This window comes from Macaca fascicularis, chromosome 12 (assembly GCF_037993035.2).
Source record: "Macaca fascicularis isolate 582-1 chromosome 12, T2T-MFA8v1.1".
Classification (NCBI taxonomy): Eukaryota; Metazoa; Chordata; class Mammalia; order Primates; family Cercopithecidae; genus Macaca; species Macaca fascicularis.
The window spans coordinates 130876890-130902878 of record NC_088386.1 but is presented as its reverse complement, the minus strand read 5'-3'; the positions used below and the strand labels follow the sequence as shown (position 1 = coordinate 130902878).

The following is a 25989-nucleotide window of genomic DNA, read 5'->3' as shown; positions in this document are numbered from 1 at the left end:
CCTAATCCCCAGTACCTCAGAAAGTGACCTTATTTGGGGACGCAGCGTTCAAGGTGCAATCAAGCTAAAGTGAGAGGACCAGGGTGGGTCCCAATCCAATATGACCCAGTGACTTTATAAAAGGGGAGAGTTTCAACAGACATGCACACAGAGAGGGACAGGTGACAGGACAACAGAGATGGGGGGTGAGGCTTCTACAAGCCCATGGCTACCGGCAAACCCCCAGATGCTAAGGGAGAAAGGCCTGGAACTGATTCTCCCTCAGCCTCAGGAGGAACCGGCCCCGCTGACACTCCTCTTGGACTTCCAGCCTCCTGACCTGTAAGATAATCCCTTTCCGCGGTGCAAACCACCCAGCAGTTTGTGGTTCATTGACAACAGCCCCGTCAAAGTAATTCATCAGACCTTAGAGTCTCCATCTGCAAATTGGGAAAAGGAATTCTCACAGCTCTGCCCATCTCAGAGGTTGCTGAGGGAGTGACAGATTTGAAAATATTCCGTGAACTCTTCGCCCAACTCAACCTACAGGCCAGCCTGTGCTGACCACACCAAGAGCTGGTCCATGCTGCAGAGCTGAGTTTTTCAGGGCCAGATCCACATGGTGAACATGCAGGAACACCCACAACTAATTCTGTTACAGCAACCTCAGGTATGGGCCCAAAAGTCCAACCCACTAGTTATGGGACATAGTTCTTGAAGGGTTGAGGTGAAGCAATGTTAGGCTGGTGTTGAGTAAACTGGAAAACATGTAAGCCTATTTCTTAGATTTCCAAGCCTCCACAGTGAACATCAGTGGAGCCATTGGCCAGAGGAGCCTCTATATCCTGCAGCCCCGACAGCTGGATGACTGGGGTCGCTCCATCCTCACCCACCACCATACATCAGAGCCAATCACTAGAACCAAACTACAAAGTAGAACTAAATACACGCTGAGTACCATTTATCCAAAATCCCTGGGACCAGAAGTGTTTCGGATTTCAGATTTTGGAACATCTGCATATATACAATGAGATATCTTGCAGAGGGGACCCAAGTCTAAACACTAAGTTCATTTATGTTTCATCTGTACCTTATACACACAGTCCAAAGGTGATTTTAAGTAACATTTTAAATAATTTTGTTCCGCAGCTTTGACTGCCACCTGTCATGTGAGATTAGGTGTGAAATTTTCCACTTGTGGCATCACATCGGTGCTGAAAATGTTTCAGACTTTGCAGCACTTTGGATTTCAAATTTTTGGATGAGGGGTGTTCACCCGGAAAATTCTTATCCAAATCAAAGGCAAACTACAGTCCGTGGGCCAAATCCAACTTGGCCACCTATCTTTGTATGGCCCGTGAACAAAGAATGTCTTTCTATTTTTAAATAGTTGGAGGGAAAATAAAAAGAGTAATATTTCACGATGTGAAATGATACGAAATTTAAGTTCCAGTGTCCTTACCTAAGTTTCACAGAGCACAGCCCCACCCGTTTATCAATAGCACTTCTGTGCAACCAAAACAGAGTAGCTGTGACACAGACCTTATGGCCCACGAAGTGGAAAATATTTACTCTCTGGCTTTCTACAGAGAAAAGCGTGCCAAGCCCTGTTCTCTACCCTTCCTACTTACGCAGCGGGCAAAGGGCCAGGCGGGATGTAGGCTCAGGCCAAACGGAAGTGGGCATTTACCCGGGTACATGGCTGCATGCCAGGCGTGTTTGCCAAAAGACCAGCTAGGGTAAGAGATGGCAAGAGGGAAGGAAAGAAAATCAGACGGAGGTGTGGTCAGAAAGGGAGACGGGAACGGGCCCAACATCCATTTCAAGGTTTCTTTCTAGAGCTGGCTCCAACCTCAAAAAGAGGGGAGGCATCTCTGGCCCCCCTCCGGCAGCACAGTGACGCCGTCCTCCTCCAGCTTCGGGTTCGCACAATCCGTCCTCATGCACGGCACGTCCAAGACTACAGGGGGGCTTCATGGCCTGGCCATGGACCCAACCCCAGGTTCTTCATTCTCTGTGAGGGCAGATCATTCCACTCTGAGACAACCAATTTACAGAACTGAGACAGCGGCACTCTGGCAGACGGACAAAAGCCTTTGTACGTCATGCTAGCAAAATCAACACTATTAAAACTTACACACTGACAACGTATTTGGGCAAGGGAAGGATGAAGCAGCCACGTGAGAGGGCCTGAAATCTCACCTGATGCACGTTACATTTTCTTATGCAGAACACAAAACTGCTTCACTTACCTTTCCTATAATTACACAAAATTTCCAATTTTACAGAGAATGTGATAAGGAATGGGATATGACCTTCCTCTCTCCCGTGTTAAACCTGGAATGAATACTAAGCATAAAAACGGGGGAGGGGCATTGAGACAACCACCCACCCAGCACCCGCAACAGCTTTGTACACCTGTTCATGAGTCCCCCCTGTACACCGTGAGCTCCTCCTGGCACCTGCGCAGCACCGAGTGGCTGCCTTCTCTGAACGCCCTTCCACCCTGGCAGGGCGGTGGAGGAGGTGGAGGCCCCCCGCCCTTCAATGTGAAGACAGGAGGATGATGAGACACAGGGCCCACTACACCTGTGGGGCCACAAGACCATTTTCTCATTCCCCTTTGGGCTCTGCTCCCCTGGCTGGAGCTGGGGGAAGCTCATTGTGGAAATTTTACATATTTAATTACTACACAAACTGATGGCAGGGGTGAGACAAGGGCAGCTCCCATGGCAACTCAAGTGGAATATTTCAGAAAGACTCACTAAAGGTGAATTACTTAAAAATGTGGCTGGCGGGCCGGGCATGGTGGCTCACACCTGTAATCCCGGCACTTTGGGAGGCTGAGGTGGGCGGATCACGAGGTCAGGAGATCAAGACTATTCGGGCTAACACGGTGAAACTCCATCTCTACTAAAAATACAAAAAATTAGCCGGGCGTGGTGGTGGGTGCCTTTAGTCCCAGTTACTTGGGAGGTTGAGGCAGGAGAATTGCTTGAACCCGGTAGGCGAAGGATGCAGTGAGCCGGGATTGCACCACTGCACTCCAGCCTGGGTGACAGAGCAAGACACTGACTCAAAAATGTGGCTGGTAAGCTAGAAGACATTCAACACCTGAGAAAAATGGAGTCAACTCTAGGAGAACTCTGGGCACAGATGGCTTCACCAGTGTCCCCGTGTCATGGCACCATCTTGAACTGGAAATCAATCATGGAATCACGCATGTGGGTCACACAGGAGACACCAGGGCCAAACCCACACTCAGAAAAGACCCGAACCCAACAGAAAGACTGGAAGATCCGTGCACACTCAGCTTTTCCTTGTATTTTTAATGATTCTTCTAGACTTTGACTTTTTCAACTCACTGACCAATCACTTCCGGAGCCTCACAAGCTGATCTAGCTCATCATCCTGGGCTCTACCGGGGCTGCAGGCGGTGAAGGTTTTAATCTAAGGTTTCGACAATCACCACCTAAAAGCTAGCCAGGATAGCATCTCAAGGAAGGCATCCTAGGCTTTGATTCTGACCTCCGAACTCTCTCCCATGAACAAGTAGGGGGACACCATGAGCCGCCCATGTTGGGGGAAGGCAGCCTGGGGAATGAAGGGTCTGGAGATGGTCATGAGTCCAACGAGAGGGTTCACGTTTCTCACCCCAGCTCCACGACCTTTGCTAAATGACTTATCTTTCCTGGGTCTCGTTTTCCACAACTGTAACGCAGAACTCTAGCGTACATCCAGTTTGTATGGGTTTCTCTTCTTTTAGTTTTTCTTCCAGCCTATAGACCATGTTGAGGGCAGAGACCCTGTCTTTCGTTTTGTTTTGTTTTCTTTGAAACATACCAGACACTGATTACCAAATACATAGTAGAAATGGCACACAACACCCGTGAAATTCTGTGACTGAGGCAGTGGTTCTCAAACACCAGCATTCACTGGAATTTCCTGGAGGGCTGATTATAATATAGGTTTCTGGGCCCAACAACCCTCAGTTTCTGATTCTGTAGGTCTGGGGTGGGCCTGAGAATGTGCACTTCTAACCTGCTCCCAGCTGATGTTGATGCTGCCTCTGAAAACCATTAGCAGGCCAGGCGGGGTGGCTCATGCCTGTAATCCCAGCACTTTGGGAGGCCGAGGCGGGTGGATCCCTTGAGGTCAGGAGTTAGAGACCAGCCTGACCAACATGGTGGAACCCCATCTCTACTAAATACAAAAATTAGCTGGGCATGAAGGCACACGCCTGTAATCCCAGCTACTTGGGAGGCTGAGGTTGCAGGGAGCCAAGATTGCACCATTGCACTCCAGCCTGGGCAACAAGAGTGAAACTTCATCCCAAAAATATAATAAATAGAATTATTAGCAGAATGTATCCTAGTTGATAATATACGTTCCCATCTGGCCTCTCGGTCACTTGTCACAACAACCCTGTGAGGTAGGCCACACGTGTATTATCATGTCATCATTTAGCAGATAAGAGAACTGAGACTGACCAGGTTTCAAAGACTTACCAGAGATCAGGGAGCGAAAAGCTGGGATCCTAACCCAAAGCCAGCAGCCTTGATAGGCAGAGTAACAGCAAACACAAACGGAACAATCCCAGGACCAGACAGGCTGTAGTAAGACAGGACGTGGACAAGTGAGGGTGCAAGATTCCAGACCCGGCTCCAATCCTGCATTTTCTTTTCCCATGGCAGGTTATAAAATCGCAAGTCTTTCAAAGTAGAAGTGAACATTCCTGTCCTGAATCAGACTAACAATATTTGTGATGGAGTCTTGAAAGAGTTTATGCCCCCATAATAAATCTTTAGGAGGCTGAAAATATCTAGGAAACATGAGTGTGTTGAAGACTTGGACCTTATTTGAATATGGACTCAAATCCTGGCTCTGCCACTAAATGCTGGGACCACAGTTAAGTCTTATCCTTCCTCCTCAACTCAGGGTGGGGAGGGAATGACTGGGCCTCCTCGTGAATAAGAGAGAGAACGCCTGCACCGTGGGCTCTGTGCTCACAGGTGTGCATCGAGGGCCGGTTCACCTGCACAGGGACCCTGAGCTCATAGGTATATATCAAGGGCTGGTTCACCTGCACCGTGCTCCTTGTACTTGTAGGTGAGTGTCACAGGCTGGTTCACCTGCACATGGTCCCTGAGCTTGTAGGTGTGCGTCGAGGGCTGGTTCACCTGAACATACATCAAGGGAGGCTGCTACAAACAGAGAGTCAAAACGCCTGTGTGCAGAGGGTCAAAAATACCTGTGCACTGAGAGTCAAAATGCCTGCATGCAGAGGGTCAAAAATGCCCGTGCGCAGAGGGTCAAAAACGCCTATGTACCTTGGGTGAGAAATGCTTGTGCACAAGAGTCAAAAAACGTGTGTGCAGGTGAGATGCGCTTTCCCACTTCGTTCCCCTTCATTCACTCACACTTTGACTTTCTCCCACACTTTTCTAAACATCTTCTGCCACGTTGACTGTTTGTAAAGTCATTAAGGCAGATGTTGGTAGGTGACTCAAGTCTTGGTGGATGGAGCTAAACTACGGGCCTTTCTTATGACTCCCAGGGGACAGCCACAAAGTGAGGACTTGGTGGAAGTGAAGGCCAGCTATAGCAGATCTCTGTACACTCAGTACTCTGTTGCTGCGCTGTCAAAACGTTCTCCAAATGGTGGGTGGGATCTGCAGGAGCTCCGCCACCCCAGCACACCACAGCCCCAAGCCCGGGTCAGCCTGCAGGATGGAGGATGTGCTGCAGAGATATAGCCCCCGGGGCGGCCCTGGGGTCAACATCCCCACCTCTGGACTCCAGAAAGACAATTCTAGGGCATAGTATCATGGCTCCTCAAATGTGTCTCCAGCATGATGGAGCCCTAACAGTGGTTAACAGTGGCCACTAGCTCAGTAGCTGATCCCTGATTTGCTTTTCCTCTTCCCTCTTCTCACTCTCTTCTGCTTGGATGGACTGCTGGGACCAGTCAGCTCCCCAAAAACATCAGCACCCAAGTCCTTGTCTCGGGCTCTGCTTTCAGGGGTTGCAAACCAGGACAGATGGTAAATGGCGCTGGACCACTGGGTTTTCTGTCCACGACACAGGCACTCCGCTGAGTGACGTAACTGAGCACTCGGTCAGTTCCGGTCAAAGCCAGTGGGCTGTTACGAATTGTTAGAAATTCCCAATTTAGAAAGCCAAGCAAATATTTTCTTCTGTTAATAAGATACACTTATACTCAGCAAAGAGGATTGATACCTCATCTGACATTTTTACATTTAAAAGGACAGGGCTTAGTGGCTCATGCCTGTAATTTCAACACCTTGGACAGCCCAAGCAGGGGGATTGCCTGAGCCCAGGAGTTTGAGACCAGACCGGGCAACACAGCAAGACTTAGTCTCTACAAAAAGTAAAAAAAAAAAAAAATTAGCCAGCCATGGTGATGTGCGCCTGTAGTCCCAGCTACTCGGGAGGCTGGGATGGGAGGATCACTTGAGCCCAGAGGTCGAGGCTACAGTGAGCCATGATTGCACCACTGCACTCCAGCCTGGAGACGGAATGAGACCCTGCCCCGCACCAAAACAACAACAATAACAACAAAACCCATACACATATATATGCACTGTGGGTCATTTCCAGGCTGAGGACAACTGCCAGAGCAGGGATTCCTGACCCTTAGCTAGGCCTGGATCCTGGTTCAGGCTTTGTGGCCCCAGCCCACGTGTCGGCAGGGAAGCCCAGCCCCAACCTCAGAGGGCTCTGCTCAAACATACCTCCCTCAAAGCCGCAGAACCCTGCATGACTTTCCTATCGATGTTGTAACAAATTACCGCCAACTTAGTGGCTTAAAACACACACTGACTCTTCAACAGTTCTGGAGGCTGGAAATCTGAAACCAGGCTCGCTGGGCTGACGTCAGGGCCAGTGCCTTCTGGAGGCTTCAAGGGCGCGAGCTGCTTCCGTGGCCCTGCCCTTTCCTGCATCCCATGGCTGCCTGGATTCCTGGCTCAAGGCCCCTCCTCCGTCTTCAAAGCTCAGGACTCCAGTCTCTGTTTCCACCATTCCAGGGCCTCCTCCGGTGGTCAGATCTCCATCTCCCTCTTCAAAGACTCGTGATAACATTTAGGGTCCATCTGGGTAATCCAGGGTATCTCACCATCTCAAGAGCCTTCAATGAATCACACCTGCAAAGTCCCTTTTGCCAAATAAGGTAACACCTACAGGTTCTGAGCATTAGGATAGAAATATCTTTTTTGTAGAGGAGATTCACACACCATATCAAAAACACAAGCACACTATTGCTGCCCACTCCCTCCCCCGGTCTTGTCCACCACTCTTGACATTCTTTTATCTATCATTTACTTCTCTCCTTTTTCTCCCACCAGAACAGCCCCCATGAACGCAAGGGCTTTGTCCTGTTCACCGGGAACCACCTGGAACATAGCAGGTGCAGTCAGTGTTTGAATGGATGGATGATTTATAGAGTACCTGTAATGCCAATGCGGGTGGACGCACGGGAACTCAGAGCTTCTCAAGCACAAATCTGTGGACAAGAACAAGAAGCACCTGGAACGGGCTGCGTGGAGTGCCCTGGGGAACTGGCATCTGGGTGTCTGGCAAGCTGGCCTGTGTGGCCTGTGGGCAGGAACCCACCTGTCCTGCTCACTTCTGTATCCCCAGCCCCTAGGCCTGCACTAGTGCTTAGTGGCAGCTATATCAATAGCACCTGCTGCCTGAACAGAAAAGGAAGCTTCCCCAGCACCTGTGACTGGCAGCTTGGTCTTGGGTCCACCGATCCACCGCCTCCCTGCCGATCTCAGCAGCATCTCTCCACCAAATGTACAGCCCCACTGCCTCACCATCAGAGTATTATCCTCGGCTCAAGAGCACAGGGTGCCCTGCTCCTTCCTGCCCCTTCCTCTCTTGGAGCCAGGCTTCCCTGCCCCATTTCGGGGTTCTCTGCAGTTTGCCCTACCCCACGTGGACAGACTCCATGGCATCCACCGCCAACCCCCTTCACTCAAGCCAGGTCAGCGGCCCCACCCTCAGACTCTCCTACACACATCCCACCTCCTCCCATTTGCCCACTGCCTGTTACTAGGCAATGCCTCCTTGGTCCCCTCCCTGCCTGCACAAAAATTACCTCTCCCTCAAGGCCCACACTGAGGCTTCCCTGCAGCCTGTGTTCCCAGGTCTCGGGGATAGCCCCCCTGCCACCCAGACTCTCAGCCCCATGGCACTTCTTCCCTGTGCACGAGTTTCTGACCATCTTTTTTGTTCTCCAGGGAAGATGATGGTTTCTTTTCTCCTGTGCCTTCCAGCTGCTGGGCTTTGAATTCTACAGACTAAGAGTTCCATTCACGAGCTCCACACCGCTGGACAGGCTGGTAACCTCCAGCCTCTCCCTTCCACCCCCATAAAATGGGTACACGACCCCAGCCCAGCACCAGCAGGAGGAGGGTGCCAACACAGAAGTGGACAAAACCCTGCAAAGCCACAGGTGTGCCCACTGGTGCCAATAGCCTGCCTGGTGCCGGCGACACCCCTTTCAGCTAGGAGAGGCCCAGGCACCCAGAGACCAGGACAGAGGGGCCTTCAAGGTGTAGCTGCGCCAGGAGAAGTCTCTAGACAAAACCCAGAACACCCGGTTACATCTGAATTTCAGGTGTACAGTTAATAACGTTTCAGTGTACATTACCCCAGATATTCAAATGGACTTGGGTATTTGTATTTGCGCAACCTGGACCCCACTGCCTGTGCCAGTCAGAGGGGGTTTCCTAAAAAGCCCAGCCTCAGGAGGTGACATCAGAGGTGGCCGCCCAGGAAGCAGGCGGACACGGGAAGACGGCAGCCGAGCTTACAAAGAGATACACTCTGCAATATTTGCTTCCCACTAAAGAGCTGCTTTCTAAAATACATAAATAAAATAATCTTCTTGCTAATTATCAACAACGGATTGTTTCAATAATATTTTTCCATTCCGGTATGATTCTTCAACAACTCGGAAAACAAAGCAGTGACTCCCACAACAGAGATCGCTGTGGAAACCGCTTACCTCCATCCCGAAAATCGTGACTTCACCTCGCATTCCACCACAAACCGACTACAGATCCTTACCAAAGAATCCTTGTGCAAACAAACACCAGCCAACTGCGACTGAATGGCAGGAAATGTAGCAGCTTTTTCTAATTTTAACTTTCTCCAGGAATGCATTCCTTCTAAACACACTGGGCAAATTCTCCCCAGACCCGCGCATTCCTCTGCAGTCAAGCAATCACCTCCAGGGAGCCCAAGACAAACTGCAGATTTCAAGTGCGCACTGGCCTGGCTGGGAGGGGTCCCTGGGCTCCAGGTCCCGTGCTGACTCACTGACCCATGCTCTCCAAAGTGACTAAGAGGTTGGAATGAGCTATCTGAACAGGAAAGCGCTCCCAGACTGGAGGGTGAGCCACAGACGGGAACAGAGCCCAGCAGTCTCCACCTCAGGAAGGCAGCATCAAGCAACAGCGATAAACAGGGGCCGAGTCCGCAGGCATCAGTCCATGACCCAGAGACCAGGACACACAGGCCAGGATTGGGAATGCCGCAAAAGCATAATTCTGCAAATTATCCCCCCGGGACAGAAAAACTCAGAATTGTGCCTGATTTGATTTTAAAAGCCTATGAGGGCAAGGGACATACCGGGATGCAGTATCTGCAATGCTCATAACTGAGAGGCTTATTTTCCCGAAAATCCAAAGCACTCCTACAATGAGCCAGGCATGGTGGCACAAGCCTGTAATCCCAGCTACCCCAGAGACGGAGGTTGCAGTGAGCAGAGCTTGCGCACCGCTGTACTCCAGCCTGGGCGACACAGTGAGACCCTGTCTTAAAAAAACAAAAACAGAAAGCACTCCTACAATTCAATAAGAAAAGTGGGCAAAAACCACAAAAAGGATCTCCGCATGGGAGGAAATCAGAATGGTCCGTAAACATCAGCTTCTGGAAGAACATAAAAACACTCAGATACCATCTCACACCCATCAGCATCCCCCCAAGTGAAAAAAGGCGGACAATATTGAGGGAGGGGAGCATGTGGAGGAGCCTGGGCGAACCTGAAGGCTGCTGTGGGAAGTGGAGCTGGACTGGCAGCCAAGGCCCAGCAGCACTCCCTAGATAAACATTTGCACGCTGAGCTGGAAGTCATGTACAAAGACCTTCACAGCAAGTGTGGTTTCTGATAGCAAAGGCTGTAAACAACCTATTGTCCTTCAGGAGCAGAAAGAATAATTAAGCCAAGGCATTAACATACAGCAGTCCCCCCTCATCCCAAGTTTCCATGGTTTCAGTTACCCCTGGCCAACTGTGGTCCCAAAACAGGTGCTACAGTACAATAAGATATTCTGGCAGGGAGAAAACACATTCACACAACTTTTATTACAATACAGTGCTATAATTTTTCTATTTTATTATTCATTATTGTTCATCTCTCAGTGTGCCTAAGTTTGCAAACTAAACTTTGTCATAGGCATGTATACATAGGAAAAAATAAGTGTGCCCAAGTTTGCAAACTAAACTTTGTCATAGGCATGTATACATAGGAAAAAATATATCGTATATATAGGGTTTGGCACTATCTGAAGTTTCAGGCACACCTTCTGGGGGCCTTGTATCCCCTGCAGATAAGGGCGGACTACTTACAAGGGAAAGGAACATAGTAATGAAAGCAGATGAACTACAACTACAGATATCAACACAGACGAACCTCAAGAACATCACGCTCAGGCAAAAAAGGAACTCTTGCAAGACTATGTATTAGCTAGCTAATGCTGTGTAACAAATTGCCCCAAACAACAGACTTCTATTATTGTACAGTTTCTATAGGTCAGGAATCCAGATGCGGCTTAGCTGGGTGAAGAAGAGGCCCTCTTCTTCAGGGCCTCTCACAGAGCTGCCATCAAGGTCTTGGTGCAGGCTGGGGTCTCATCTCAAGGTTAAACTGGGGAGGGGTCCTCCAGGGTCACCTGCTTGCTGTAGCATCCAGTTCCTCATGGCCATGGGACTGAAGCCTCAACTGCATGCTGGCTGCCAGGGGGTGGCCACCCTCAGTTCCTTGCCATGTGGCCTCTCTATATCGCAGCCTGCACCACCACAGCCAGCAGGGGAGACCATCTGTTGTCAAGGAGGAAGTTATAAGCCCACATAACCTAATCACAGGAGGAAGGCGCAGCATCAACTTGGATGCATCCTACTGGTTAGAAGCAAGTTGCTAGCTCGGCTCACACCAAAGGGAGGGGACTTCACAGGATGTGAACACCAGGAGGTGTGGATCACTGAAGGGCATCTCAGAGTCTGCCAGCCACAAAAGATATTGCATGATTCCATGTATATAAAAGTTAAAAACAAAAACAAATGATGTTGCTTAGAAACACAACCCCATGTGATAAAACCAAAAAACAGCAGAGAATGACAACCGCGAAATTCAGGACAGGGACTCCCTTAAATGCTTTGGGTTTATCCGATAAACACATTTTTGCAGGGAGGGAAGAGGATCAGCAGCAGGGAGCTGGGATTGGGAGGGGCAAAGGGAATTTCAAAGTTAAGTTCCATTTCTTGGCCTGAGTAGTGGCTATGCAAGTGTTCATTGCTTTTGTGATTGTGTAAACATTCCCAAATATTTTCAAATATTATCTGTATCTACTCAAAGTTCAGGGACCACACGGCTTGCTTCCTTGGCACCCCACGGAACAGTGAGGACAGGGGCTCTGCACCCTGTGAAACCTCAAGAAATGCAGCAGATGCTTCCCCGGCATCCCCGCCTCCTGTCCACCTTGCCCTGCAAAGAAACGCACCAGCTCTGACCCAGAAGCATGTCCAGCACCCAGAAACCCTGCTCTCTCTCCTCACCAAACCAAATGTAAAAGCCTCTAGCCTGACCTGGAGGTAGAGCCGTTCCTCCAGAGGTTCAGCCTGTTCCTCCGTGCCGCGGCATGACTCTTGGAGTTCACCAGCCTCTTGCCTTTCAGTTTCAAATGCAGGCCACGGATGCTGCAGAACTCGGTCTCTCTCCACGGGGCCAGGGCTGCCCTCCAGGACCTCGAAGAACCCTACCTTTGGGGCGTTTGTCTCTGTTTCAGTTATCCCTCTTAAGGCAACTGAAAACAACCATGGATTTGCAGGGAGTTGGGAGTCGCCCAGAACCACATCCTGTTTGGCCCTGGCACTGATTCAATCATGCCAATGTCACCCGGACAAAAGAACTTTCTACACAGTCTTAAGAAAGAGACGCAGCACCTGCAGCAAGAAAGGAGCCCAGCCGGAGAGTTCACCACACCAGTCAGCGAGCAGAGTGCTGGACGGATGACCAGTGGGGCCTCGGGGCACTGTGGGGTGCAGGAAAAGAGTACCTAGTCCCGCAGCGACCGAGTGAGGGGGTCCCTGCATTTTTACCCACCCTTCTCACCTGGCAACACTGCTGCACAGGCTGGCAGGTACTTGTTGAATGAATTAATGAATGAATGAATGGATGAAAGAATGAATGAATGGATGGATGAATGAACGAATGAAGCTCTTCTCCAGGTGCAGTGAGGAAATGTCAAAATAGAAACAGACTGCCAGGCACGGTGGCTCACACCTGTAATCCCAGCACTTTGGGAGGCTGAGGCAGGCGGATCACCTGAGGTCGGGAGTTCAAGACCAGCCTGGCCAACACAGTGAAACCCCATCTCTACTAAAAAATACAAAAATTAGCCAGGCGTGGTGGCGCATGCCTGTAATCCCAGCTACTCGGGAGGCTGAGGCAGGAGAATCACTTAAACCCAGGAGGTGGAGGTTGCAGTGAGCAGAGATCGTGCCTCTGCACTCCAGCCTGGGTAACAAGAGCCAAACTCCATCTCAAAAAATAAATAAATAAATAAAATAGACCATCCGAGTGGGGCAGACTGGCCACTGGCAGCTGCAGGACACAGCCTCGGTGACCCCTTCTTAAGACTAGAAACTCAAGTGCAGGGCCTCAGGGTCTGTGTGTGTGCATGTGTGTGTGTGTGTGCGCCTGTGTGTGTGCATGCATGTGTGTGTACGTGTGTGTGTGCATGCGTGTGTGTGTGCCTGTGTGTGCATGCATGTGTGTGTGCCTGTGTGTGTGCATGCGTGTGTGTGTGTGTCTGTGTGTGTGCATATGCACGTGCGTGTCTTTTCCAGTGCAGGGCTCACTCTGTGCACTGACTGCATAAGCAAAAAAAAAAAAACATCTAAGGAGCAGGTGCCTTGGTGTGGCTGTGAATATTCCCACTTGAACCAGCCCTCTTTGGGGGAGAGACACTCTCATCCTGTTTTCCATCCACTCACCCCCTAAGTCGGTAATGGGATTAGTGGGGGCTGGGGCCACAGCCACAGGTCCAACACCTGCCAATCACCCCAGAGCCGGGTGCTCTGGGCTCTGAGTTTCAGAGCCGTTTAATAATGCACCATTGTCCCTGCAGCTCTGCTTTGGTTCTCAAGTTCACTCGGCAAAAAACTGATCTGTCTCCGTGTTTAGAAGCTCCTCACTGGCCAGGAGGGTGGCTCACCTCTACACGTCTGGGCTGGAGACAACAAAGGACGTGCTGTTGGGAAAAGAGATGGGCCTCGGCCCAACTGGGAGGCCTGGGCCCACCTGCCATGGCGCACCAAGCGAGGGTCTGTAGGAAAGGGAAGTTCCCGGCCAGAGAGTGGGGACCCTGGGCTTCTCCCTGGCAGGGGGTGCCCAGTGTCACCTGCCTGAAGCGGACACGGGTGCAGAGGGTCAGGCCTGGAACCCCAGCCTCCGACCAGTCTTCCCAACCACTCTTACCTGTTTTCTTAAATACGCTTTTTCTTTTAGGATAGATTTATATTCATAGAAAAGTCATGGAGATAATATAGAGAATTCCCACAGGCCCCCCACCCCCTGGCTTCCCTGTGAATGTCTTACAGGAGGGCCACCTTTGTCACAATGGATGTCAGTGCACTAACGTCAAACAATAAAGCCTGTCCTTCATCCGGGTCTCCTATGTTTGTCCCTGAGGTCCTTTTATCTGTTCCAGGATCCCATCCAGATCACCACACGACGTTACGTGTTGTGTCTCTTTAAGCTCCTCTTGGCTAGGGCATCTCCCCAGACATTGTGTGTTTCGGGTGACCTTGACAGTACAGAGGAGGCCTGGTTAGGTATTCTGTAAGACGCCCCTCGGCTGGGGTTTGCCTCATGTATTTCTCCCAGTGAGACTGGGTTGTGTGTTACTCAGGAAGACCACAGAGGCAAGTGCCCTTCTCGCCACACGATGCCATCAGCGTGACTTATCCATGCGATGGTGACCCTGGTCACCTGTCCAGCCCCTCTTAACCCCTTCCGCAGGCCCCTGCTTGCTTTCTGCTCAGAGATGCCCCTATGTCCACTACCAGAAGGGGGTAAACATCGGTTTCTGTATTTATCACGAAAAAAGAAGCCCAGGACCAAGAGACGGTAGCCCTGCTTAACTGCAGGCAGCCACCCATAAAATGCAACAGAGACCTTAACTTGGTACACACCTGCCCTGTCACCCCATAAGGATCTAAGTGAGATACTCAGAACTGTCAGCTGACTATAAGCTCAACACGAGTTTAAAATCTAAGTGACTGAATGAATAAATAAAGGTGACGCACTGGCCTGCATTTATAAAAAGGCAATTTCTAGGAGAAGGGCCCAGATACCACCTGTCCTGCCCAAGCCCTTCAAAGCTGGCCAGGTGGGCGCTGCTGGGGTAACCTGGACCGCCCTGCAGGAGCTACTCTTCAGGGGTAGATGGGGAATCCGCAGGAGGCCCCCACAGGGGTCACTAGATGAAAGCCAGGACCCCTGTCCCTAGAAGATACAACCACATGCATCATCCCTGGCACCAAACTTGGCACAGACTCCTGTGTTCTGGGGTCCTTGTTCAATTTGGAGAGCTCAGTTTCTATGGGGGACCCGGAGCTCAGTTTCTATGGGGGACCCGGAGCTCAGTTTCTATGGGGGACCCGGAGCTCAGTTCCTATGGGGGACCCGGAGCTCAGTTCCTATGGGGGACCCGGAGCTCAGTTCCTATGGGGGACCCGGAGCTCAGTTCCTATGGGGGACCCGGAGCTCAGTTCCTATGGGGGACCCGGAGCTCAGTTCCTATGGGGGACCCGGAGCTCAGTTCCTATGGGGGACCTGGAGCTCAGTTCCTATGGGGGACCTGGAGCTCAGTTCCTATGGGGGACCTGGAGCTCAGTTCCTATGGGGGACCTGGAGCTCAGTTCCTATGGGGGACCTGGAGCTCAGTTTCTATGGGGGACCTGGAGCTCAGTTTCTATGGGGGACCTGGAGCTCAGTTTCTATGGGGGACCTGGAGCTCAGTTTCTATGGGGGACCTGGAGCTCAGTTTCTATGGAGCTGAGGAGACAGGAAGCTGAGGCTGGAGAAAAGAAATAGTCTCTTTTAAGCAGAGAAGCGGGGAAGCCACTAGAAGTTAGGGGGAAACTAAGGTTGAATGCTCCTGGTCAAACTACTTTTATTTTTTTTGAGAGAGGATCTTGCTCTGTTGCCCAGGCTGGAGCACAATGGCATGACTGCAGCTCACTGCAGCCTCAATCTCCTGGGCTTAGGTGATCTTCCCACCTCAGCCTCCTGGGTAGCTGAGACTACAGGCACGCGCCACCATGCCCGGCTAATTTTCATATTTTTTGTAGAGAAGGGGTTTCACCATGTTGCTCAGGCTGGATTTGAACCCCTGGACTCAAGCAATCCCCCTGTTTCAGTCTCCTGAAATGTTGGGATCACAGACATGAGCCACAGCGCCCAGCCTCAAACAACTTTCAATTTTTGACCCTCAAAGCTTGAGCAAACTGCTTGGTGCCTCAGTTTCCCCATATATGAAATGAAGCCACTCACAGTGCTTGCCTCACAGGTAGGATTCTAGAATTAGGCCCGATCCTGAGGTTAAAGCCACATCAGACGATGGGACTCAGATGCCGGAGGTAAGAGACACTGGCTTAGGTGCAGACAGATTTCCAGGCTCAAGTCCAGCTGCTGTGACCTCAGCAAGTGCCTGCACTTCCCCAGGCCCGGCTTCTCCACCAGTGAAAGGGAGAACAGCAGCAGCTCCAGCCAGAGCACCCTGCACCCTGAGTGACTCGTCTGCCGTCCTGCGACTGCTGCTGTCCCCGATGTTACTGCCATTTCCTGGAGGCAAGAAACCAATTCCCTGTGGGATAACAATGCAACCAACCACAAAATGCCTGTCTCCCCAGGAGCTCTCCAACAACTGTCTCCACCAGAAATACTCAATCCCGGCACCAAACGAACCCAGAGAAATACATCGCAAGCCAACCTTCCCCTGTCCAGTTCCTGAAACTCTGAGAATTGCAAGGCAGCTGCCTGCCGCCCGAGCTTGGCCTGCTCTGAGGGACGGGACTGAGATGTGTGCTGGGCATGCTTCCCACATGCCTCTAATCAGACTAAGTTTTATTATGATCCCCATAACAAATCGCCACATGTCACGGGCAGGCAGGGCGTGCCGGGGTGAAACGCGACCTGCAGCACCCCCAGTGTGGGCACGCTGACGGGCTCAGATTCCTTCCCCTCCCCTCATCCTTGGCCAAAAAGCACCCCAGCACCAGCCAAGGAACAAAGAGGAGGCAGAGAGGAGCCAGAGAAGCTGGCAAGGAACCCCTCGATTTTTCAGAGCTAAGAGAGCTTGTGAACGCCCTGGGTCGCGGACTGCATGGAGCCTTTGTTACTGTAAAATGCAACCAGGGAACGAAGACCCTGAGCACCAGAAGGCCTGTGCCAGCCCAACACTAAGGCAAGACCTGAAGGAGGTCTTTTTCTGGGCTTCCAAGTGGACTCAGCACCTCCTGTGGTGGGATGCAGGATACTCCTGCTAGCTCCAGGGCTGCGTGTCCACAGAGCTGCGTGTCCTGCACATTTCACCAACGCAGAACTTTATGGAGTGATGAAATGGGCTGGAGCTCATGACCTTCATAAATCTCTCTTTTTTTTTTTTGAGACAGAGTTTCGCTCTTTGCCCAGGCTGGAGTGCAATAGCGCGATCTTGGCTCACTGCAACCCCAGCCTCGCGGGTTCAAGTGATTCTCCTGCTTCAGCCTCCTGAGTAGTTGGGATTACAGGCGTGCACCACCACGGCCGGCTAATTCTGTATTTTTAGTAGAGATGGGGCTTTACCATGTTGGCCAGGCTGCTCTCGAACTCCTGATCTCAAGTGATCCACCCACCATGGCCTCCCAAAGTGCTGGGATTACAGGCGTGAGCCACCATGCCAGGCCCTTCGCAAATTGCTAAATGAGTTTTCCCACGACCAGCGAGGAGCTGCCGAGTTCTAAAAGCCTCCCCTGTTGACTTACTAGACCCGGAGCACTTGGAGACTGGCTTGTGTCAGCAGTGCAGCCTCATAGTCTCCCAAAAATCCAGGCTTGACCAGGTGCAGTGGCTCACACCTCTAGTCCTGGCACTTTTGGAAGCTGAGGTAGGAGGATCCCTTGACCCCAGGAGTTTGAGACTAGCCTGGACAACATAGGGAAACCTTCTACAAAAACAGTTTTAAAACTTAGCTGGGTGTGGTGGCACACGGCTGTGGGCCCAGCTACTCAGGAGGCTGAGGCAGGAGGATTCCTTGAGCCCAGAAGTCACTCATCCTTGTGCCCTCCACTCCAGCCTGGGCAACAGAGCAAGACCAAGTCTCAAAACAAAACAAAACAAAACAAAACAAAAACTCCGGGCTTTAGATAGAAGGGTTTCTGGGAGCCCACAGCTGAATTAAGTGAGGAAGGGCAGGCACCGTCAGTTCAGGGGGGTACGTATTGCATATGACCGCCTCAGAAAGTCAAACTGCTTTGGGACTGACGGGTGCCTCCCGCATAAGAGGTGGTCAACAAATCCTCGATGACTTGATTTCAGGACAAAGCACTGGAATGACTTTTGCAAAGTGAAGCTGTACCTACTGCTTAGAAATGCTGCAAAGATGCCAATCTTAGCAAGGAAGATTGGCAAGGGAAATGTTAAAACTGGGAGGGCACAGGGGTAGGTGAACCACTGTGTTCCATCAGCGAGGGGTCACGAAACAGCACTGAAAATAACTTCCCCGGAAGATGGCCTTCCACCTCCCGCCGGGGGTGGCTCACAGGTGGATGGTGTGTGGGCGACGTCAGCACCGCCAGTGAAACCTCCCAGTGAAAGAAGCAGGGTGCAGATATGAACACAAATGACGCCATCTAAAAAGAATGTCTGTGTGATTGAGCTCACAGTAATGGAGTTAAGAGAAGTCAGATGATTTTTAATTTCTTTCCGAGGCTCTATTTTCTACATCTTCTACGATACACATGTAACTCACCAACAGACAAAAGGACAATTGCTGGTCACACTTTAGAGTCACCAGGAGGCTGGAGTCTCAGCCCTCAGGTCTGCAGTGATGTCTGTGTTCCGCATGTGTTTTTCAACACAACACACTTCAACTACATGCACTCTCAACGATCTGCAAGGGTACAGGTGGCTTTGGAAGAGTAAACCCAGGAAAAAGGTTCGTTCCCACTTTCCACGGAAGGAACTTCTCTCTGCAGTCTGTTCAGAAATAAGCTCCCCAAGCAAATGTGCAATGAAAGAAACATACACTATCTAAAACAACTCACTTGAGCTTTACTTTTTCTTTTTTTTTTTTTTTCTTTTTTTTTTTGAGACGGAGTCTCGCTCTGTGGCCCAGGCTGGAGTGCAGTGGCCGGATCTCAGCTCACTGCAAGCTCCGCCTCCCGGGTTCACGCCATTCTCCTGCCTCAGCCTCCCAAGTAGCAGGGACTACAGGCGCCCGCCACCTCGCCCGGCTAGGTTTTTTTTGCATTTTTTAGTAGAGACGGGGTGTCACCATGTTAGCCAGGATGGTCTCCATCTCCTGACCTCGTGATCCGCCCCGTCTCGGCCTCCCAAAGTGCTGAGCTTTACTTTTTCTTTTCTTTTGTTTTTCTTTTTTTTGAAACAAGCTCTTGCTCTGTACCCAGGCTGGAGGCTGCAGTGCAGTGGCATGATCGCAGTTCACTGCAGCCTTGACCTCCTGGGCTCAACCATCCTCTCCTGGGCTCAGTCATCCTTCCAGCTTAGTCTCCCCAGTAGCTGGGACTACAGGCGCATGCCACCTGCCCAGCTCAGTTTTTGTATTTTTTTGTAAAGACGGGGTTTCACTATGTTGCCCAGGTTGGTCTCAGACTGATGGGCTCAAGCGATCCTTCTGCCTCAGCTTCCCTCCTCCCTCCTCCATCTCTACAAAAAACAAACAAACAAAAAAAACAACAACAAAAAAAAACTGAAGGGATTACAGGCATGAGCCACCATGCTTCCCAGCACTTTGGGAGGCTGAGGCAGGTGGATCACCTGAGGTCAAGAGTCCAAGACCAGCCTGGCCAACATAGTAAAACCCTGTCTCTACCAAAAAAATACAAAAATTAGCCAAGCATGGTGGCGCATGCCTATAATCCCAGCTACTCAGGAGGCTGCGGCATGACAATCACTTGAACCCAGGAGGCAGAGGTTGCAGTGAGCCGAGATGGCGCCACTGCACTCCAGCCTGGGCGACACTGTCTCAAAAAAAAAAAAAAAAAAGGGCTGGGCACAGTGGTTCACACCTGTAATCCCAGCACTTAGGGAGGCTGAGATGGGTGGATCATGAGGTCAAGAGATTGAGGCCATCCTGGCCAACATGGTGAAACCCAGTCTCTACTAAAAATACAAAAATTAGCTGGGCGTGGTGGTGCACGCCCATAGTCTCAGCTACTCTGGAGGCTGAGGCAGAAGAATCGCTTGAACCTGGGAGGTGGAGGTTGCAGTGAGCCGAGATCACGCCACTGCACTCCAGCCTAGCAACAGAGCAAGATTCTGTCTCAAAAAAAAAAAAAAGAAAAGAAAAGAAAGAAAGAAAAAAGCGAAACGAAAAAGGAAAACTTTACAGAAACTTTAAGTTAATAAATGCAGTTTAAAGAAGGGAAGCTGGCCAACATCATGAGTCGTCAGAGAGATGCAAATCAAAACCACCGTGAGAGACCACCACACACCTGTTGAGACGGCTACTGTCAAAAAAAACAGAAAACAACAAATGCTGGTGAGGATGTGAAGGAACCGGAACCCTTGTACACTGTCGATGGAAACGCCAAATGGAGTGAATGCTATGGAGAATAATATGGAAGTTCCGCAAAAAATTAAAAATGGAATTACCATATAATCCAGCAATTCCACCTCTGGGAATATACCCAAAAGAGCTGGGAGCATGGTCTCGAAGAGATATCTGCGCACCCAGGTTCACAGCAGCATTATTCACTATAGCCAGCAGGTGCAACTCAAATGTCCATGGACAGATGAATGGATAAACAAAATATAACACATACATATAATGGAATATTATGCAGCCTTCAACTATAACATCACAGGCCACAGCATGGATGAACCTTGAAGACACTACACTAAGTGAAATACACCAATCACAAAAAGACAAATACTGTATGATTCCACCTATACGAAGTACCTGCAGTAGTCAAATCCATAGCAACAGAAAGTGGAATGGTGGGTGCCAGGAGCTGGGGGAGGAGGAAACGGGTACAGAATTTTCATTCTGCAAGATGAAAAAGTGGTGAAGATTCTGCTACACAACTCTAAGGCAACTGAACTGTATGCTTCCAGATGGTTAAGATGATAACATTTATATTATGTCTTTTACCACAATTTTAGAATATTTTTTTAAAGGCAGTGAGGGAAGGCCATATTGAGTAGCCTATTTTGTTGTCTTCATGTAGTCTCTGAAGAAATGTGTCTGGTAACTCATGCTACAGCCATCACCACATCTACCTTCTTTCCATTTAGACCTGATAACCCACAAAACAATTCTAAAGCAGTTAAAAAAAAAAGTCAACCCTCTCTCCAATTGTTTTTACTAGGCAAAAAGTGATCCCAATCCCCAGCGCTAATAAACAAAAAAGCAAATGACACATAAATCCCATCTGGGAATACAGACATGGAAACCTACGCAACAGAAGTCAGCTGAAGAGTGTACCCCAATTAGCTGGAATTAGCGGTGGAATGCAAGACCGGCACCCTGGGGGAAGGCGTTCCAGGAAAGGAGGGTGACTCACTGTTCACTTTCTATGTGTCTGTAATATTTGGAATGACTACAAAGGCTTTTATTATTCCTACAATAAAAACAGTTATGCACACCCAAAGTTTTGAAAAACCATGATCTCAGAAATGATACCACTAAAGACACGTATTCCAAAGGAGGTAACTGTCTAAACTGCTCATTTTCAATGCCAGTTGGGCCTATCCAATCACCTAGGATGCTTTTACAATTAAAAAGGCAGAGGTCCCAGCTGCAGGCCAATGGAATCTCTAGGGGAAGGACCTGAGCAATATCTTTAACCCTCACAGTTGATTCTGATGCACAGGAGGAGAAGTCCCACCAAGGTTTACAGATGGGTTAAGGCTTCTCCACATTTAAGATTCCATCCGGTCAGTCCTTCAGCATCAGCGTTCCCAAGTGTTTTGAGTTCTGACCAACACAGCTAGAAGTAAAGCAGAAGCGCTCTGGAAACAAAGAGGGGTGTGTGTGAGTGTGAGAGAGTATGTGTGTGTGTGTGAGTGTGTGTGAGAGTGTGTGTGTGAGTGTATATGTGAGTGTATGTGAGACAGCGAGAGTGTGTGTATGTGTGTGTGAGTGTGTGTGTTTATGTGTGTGTGTGAGACAGCGAGAGTGTGTGTATGTGAGAGTGTGTGTGTATGTGTGAGTGTGTGTGAGTGTGTATGTGTGAGAGTGTGTGTATGTGACAGTGTGTGTGTGTGTGTTTATGTGTGTGTGTGAGACAGCGAGTGTGTATGTGAGTGTGTGTGTATGTGTGAGTGTGTGTGAGTGTGTGTATGTGACAGTGTGTGTGTGTATGTGACAGTGTGTGTGTATGTGACAGTGTGTGTGTATATGTGTGTGTGTTTATGTGTGTGTGTGAGACAGCGAGAGTGTGTGTATGTGAGAGTGTGTGTGTATGTGTGAGTGTGTGTGTGTATGTGTGAGAGTGTGTGTATGTGACAGTGTGTGTGTGTATGTGTGAGAGTGTGTGTGTGTATGTGTGAGAGTGTGTGTTTATGTGTGTGTGTGAGACAGCGAGAGTGTGTGTATGTGAGTGTGCGTGTGTATGTGTGAGTGTGTGTGAGTGTGTATGTGTGAGAGTGTGTGTGCACACACACACGTGTTTCAGCCTGAAAGCTGAGAAGGAAGGTCCCACCAGGCGAGGCAGTAAGGGAAAGGCTGGGGTGCACACATGCTTCCCTGAAGGGACCCACAGGCATCTTAGAGGCCCGCTGGAGGAGGCAGGGCAGGCACAGGCTCTGGATAAAACCCTCCAAGTCCAGCTTGGCAGGCTCCGTGTACTGTGTGGAAAAGTGGAGGTTTATTCTGTAAAACCACGAAGCCCTTGGAAGTCTGCAGGCCAGGAAGAGGCACGATCAGATCTGTGTTTTCAGTCCTTGGAACAGCAGTAAGGCCACAACTGGCGCTGAAGGCAGCCTGTGCTTGTCTGCTGAGCGAATCAATGAACGAATGGGCAGAAGGCACAAGGGTAGCCTCCCAGACAGAGTCCAGGGTCACAGAGCCACCTACTCAGAGCCAGCACACACTGGGATGTCCCAGGACTGCACGTGATGGCATGCAACTTCCAAACTTCAGGGGAGGGGACTCTGAGCATGAGGAAGGGGCATAGACCCAGACTCTACCGTTCCCCAAAGCCACCCACAGATCAGAGCACCAAAAGTACAAAACCAAAACCACCCACAAAATTCTGCAAAAAGCCAATAAATGAGATATCCTACGCTGCCAATCTGCCTAACAAGACTGGCAGCTTCAACAACACAAAATTAGAACCTCTCAAATGAAAGTTCCCCTGTGGCTAAGGGGAAGAGGCACCCTGGGGGAAGTTGCCCTGGGCTGGGATGAGCTTGAATGCTCTCCTTTCTAAAGCTAACAGCAAAGTCGCCTGGAACCAGGGTGGCTGGTCTCACTTCCAAATCATAAAGGAAAGAAGAGTTCTAGAAGATGGCCTCTTCATATAAGAAGGCATTGATGAAACCAGTGGAGTCAGATCAAACACCAAATATGAAAACCAGCAGAAGGAATCACTTGCACACTGTTTGCATAAAATAAAACCACAACAAATGACCTAGAAAGGGAGGCAATAAAAGGGTATCAGGAAAAGTATGAAATACACACACACAGGATTTCTCTACTGGTAAAACTGCAAAGCAACGGAAACATCCAATTATGCCGAAAGAACGACTAAAACATATGGTAAAAGCTGTGAGTGAGGATCGGGGAAAGGGCAAAGCAGCAGCCACATAGGGAAGCCCAAGCCCGTCTCTTGAGATCTGACAGTCCAACAGACAAGACACGTGGCATGCGACGTGAAATACGATACAATCAAGCTTGATTTAACCGATCTATCTGAAATCCCATGTCCCAGAGAAAATACAATTGATTTGCAAGTATCCAAGGAGTAACCACAAACACTGAAGGCATTCTCAGCCAAAGAAAATTTCAATAAACTCCCCAAAGTAAAAACCTGTACTAGGCACCACTTAGCCCCAGTGCAATCATTCTAGAAGGTAGCTAGAAAATAAGAGTAAACAACTTGAAAAAAAAAAGAAAGAAAAAAAACAACTCTCTTGAGTTAAAGACTCCTTAGAAGGTACAAGGAGAATACCCCAGGGTCCATCTGGCTCTACAAACCCACTGGGCACCAGGTGGCCGTGTTTCTGCAGCCCCTCATGGAAACACAAGCCCCCAATCCCCACCTCACGAGTCTACTGAGGTTGCTACTAACAAATATTCCCTGAGTAGAGTTCAGATTTCTAAAGGGGAAAACCTAGAACACTCCATCCATTATCATTGCTACCACCGAGCTGAACAGATCCCTGACCACCCCCGGCTACAGCCCAGCTGCTCCCTTCATTCCATCAGCTACAGACCGCTTGGTGGAACCAGGCGGCCCTGGGTGTGGTCGCCCTCAACTGAGCAAGCGAAGGAGTGGGCTTCTCCACAGGCGGCAGGAAACCCAGCAGGTGCCTTCACCATCTGGGTGGGAGCTTCCTGTCCTGCACTAATTCTTAGATGAACACACAATGGCCAATCAGAGAAACCGACAATGTACAGATACCTGAGGCAAGCTTCTCAGGTTTAAAGAGTGTCTCTGCGGCATCCGCCACTCAGGGTGGCAGGGATCCTGGCTCCGATCATCTCCACCAAGGGTCCACTGTGGCTGCCCCTGTGCCACACCTCCCAAAGCAGGACTCAGCATCACCAGGTCACAAGGTGAGTGGCTTCAGTGACACCTGTCTGTGCAGAGGTGAGCACCAAGAACCCGGGCAGCCAGGGAGGAACGGGAAAGAGGAAACCTGACACAGATATGAAGCCATGAGAAGAATTCCTTGTTGCAATGAGCGCAGCCCCAGTACCACTTAGGGAAGTGTAAGGCTGCAGCAGAAGCCGCAGGGCTGGGAGGTCGAGGACTGCTGCAGGAGACTCCAAGCTGGCAGGGAAGAGAGGGAGCCCACGTGTCAGGGTGCAGTGGTGAGACCCCAGCTCTATACCCTCTTGGCGTTAGGGCCTTCCCCTCATCCTCCAAGGAGTGGCTCCTGCTGTAGGTCTGGACTCATCCTCCTGACTACCCACCTGGCAATCTCCCGCCCACCCTCACACCTCATCTGGGACCTCAGGTTCCCCACCTCCCACAACACAGCCCCATCCTGCTCCCCAGTCTGGTCCCAGTTAAGCACCTTGCTCACCCTGGAATCGAGACCCGGCGGCCCGTGTCGGGGAGAACAGTATCATGGTTGAGACAGCCAGGACTTAACTCCCGGCTTCTGCCCTTCCCAGTTCACACAAGTCCCTAAACCCCGTGGTTCCTCAGTTTCCCGATCTGTTAAACAGAGAAGGAGTCCCTCCCCTCCTATGTGTTGTAAGGTTGTAAAGTGCTGAGAACACAGGATGGCATGCAGCCCTATTCTACTACTATTATTACTGTGAGCATAATATATGCATTATGCATGAACACCAAACAAGGATCAGAAAGACGGAATACATAAACATGATTAGTTAGCAAAGTAGGATTACATATTTTTAATATTTCTATTATCAAGAATAATGTTACCTTCATTAAGCAAAGCTTTTTTTACCTTTTCTGCCAGACAGGCAATGTTCACATTAGTTTGACACCAGGGCTATTTGCTGCCAATGAAAATAACTATTTCCAAAGTTTCAAAAGACCCTTATAATTCGAAGGAATATTAGAGAGTCAAAATGATGTCCAAGTCACAGGCATCCTCAAACGTAGAATGTGAAATAGAGTTTGCAGAAAAGTAAAAGCAACATGCCGGTGCCTTGTGTCTCCAGTTCCCCTCGGTTAATATCCAGACCTAAGTGCCACACACAAGATTTACTGCTTGGTGTTTCAGATACTTGCTGTGTTCACGGACACATTAATTATCCTCTTGCCTTTAGTTTCATCATAAAATGGAAACAAAATCATTTACTCCACTGCGTTTTCCCGAGGATTAAGGAAGTGAAATAACCTAGTACAGTGACTGCCGGTAGCTGCTTTACAAATTTTAGCCACCACCTCCCTTTCTCCTCCTTTTTTTTTTAAACAGAGTTTTGCTCTAGTTGCCCAGGCTGGAGTGCAATGGCACAATCTCGGCTCACTGCAACTTCCATCTCCTGGGTTCAGTGGTTCTCCTGCCTTAGCCTCCCAAGTAGCTGGGATTACAGGCCATGCCTGGTTAATTCTGCATTTTTAGTAAAATGGGGATTCACCATGTTGGCCAGGCCGGTCTCGAACTCCTGACCTCAAGTGATCCACCTGCCTTGGCCTCCCAAAGTGTTGGGATTACAGGCGTGAGCGACCATGTCCAGCCTATTTCTCCTCTTTTCTCCCAAAGTATTTAAATTTACAGTTTACTTTGTTTTCTTAAAGACAACGGGAGGGGTGAGGTGTGGCTGG

At 49.8% G+C, this 25989-nt stretch overlaps 1 protein-coding gene across 31 annotated transcripts in view; it reads right to left on the bottom strand.

The window, feature by feature from the left end:
- The window catches only part of SH3BP4 (SH3 domain binding protein 4), a 103199-nt gene that overhangs the window by 63176 nt on the left and 14034 nt on the right, over nucleotides 1–25989 (bottom strand). For 8 of the 31 annotated variants that reach the window (XM_074008638.1, XM_074008640.1, XM_065526300.1 and 5 more), the window contains exons 2-3: nucleotides 7450–7504; nucleotides 4488–4590 (exon numbers count right to left, since the gene is read on the bottom strand). The exons of 8 other annotated variants lie outside the window; for them this stretch is intronic. The gene's annotated coding sequence lies outside the window, so the exon portion shown is untranslated. Of the gene's footprint in view, nucleotides 1–4487; nucleotides 4591–7449; nucleotides 7505–9016; nucleotides 9263–25989 lie in introns of those variants that run through there. 15 more of the 31 variants (XM_074008637.1, XM_074008625.1, XM_074008642.1 and 12 more) reach the window with 6 other exon arrangements.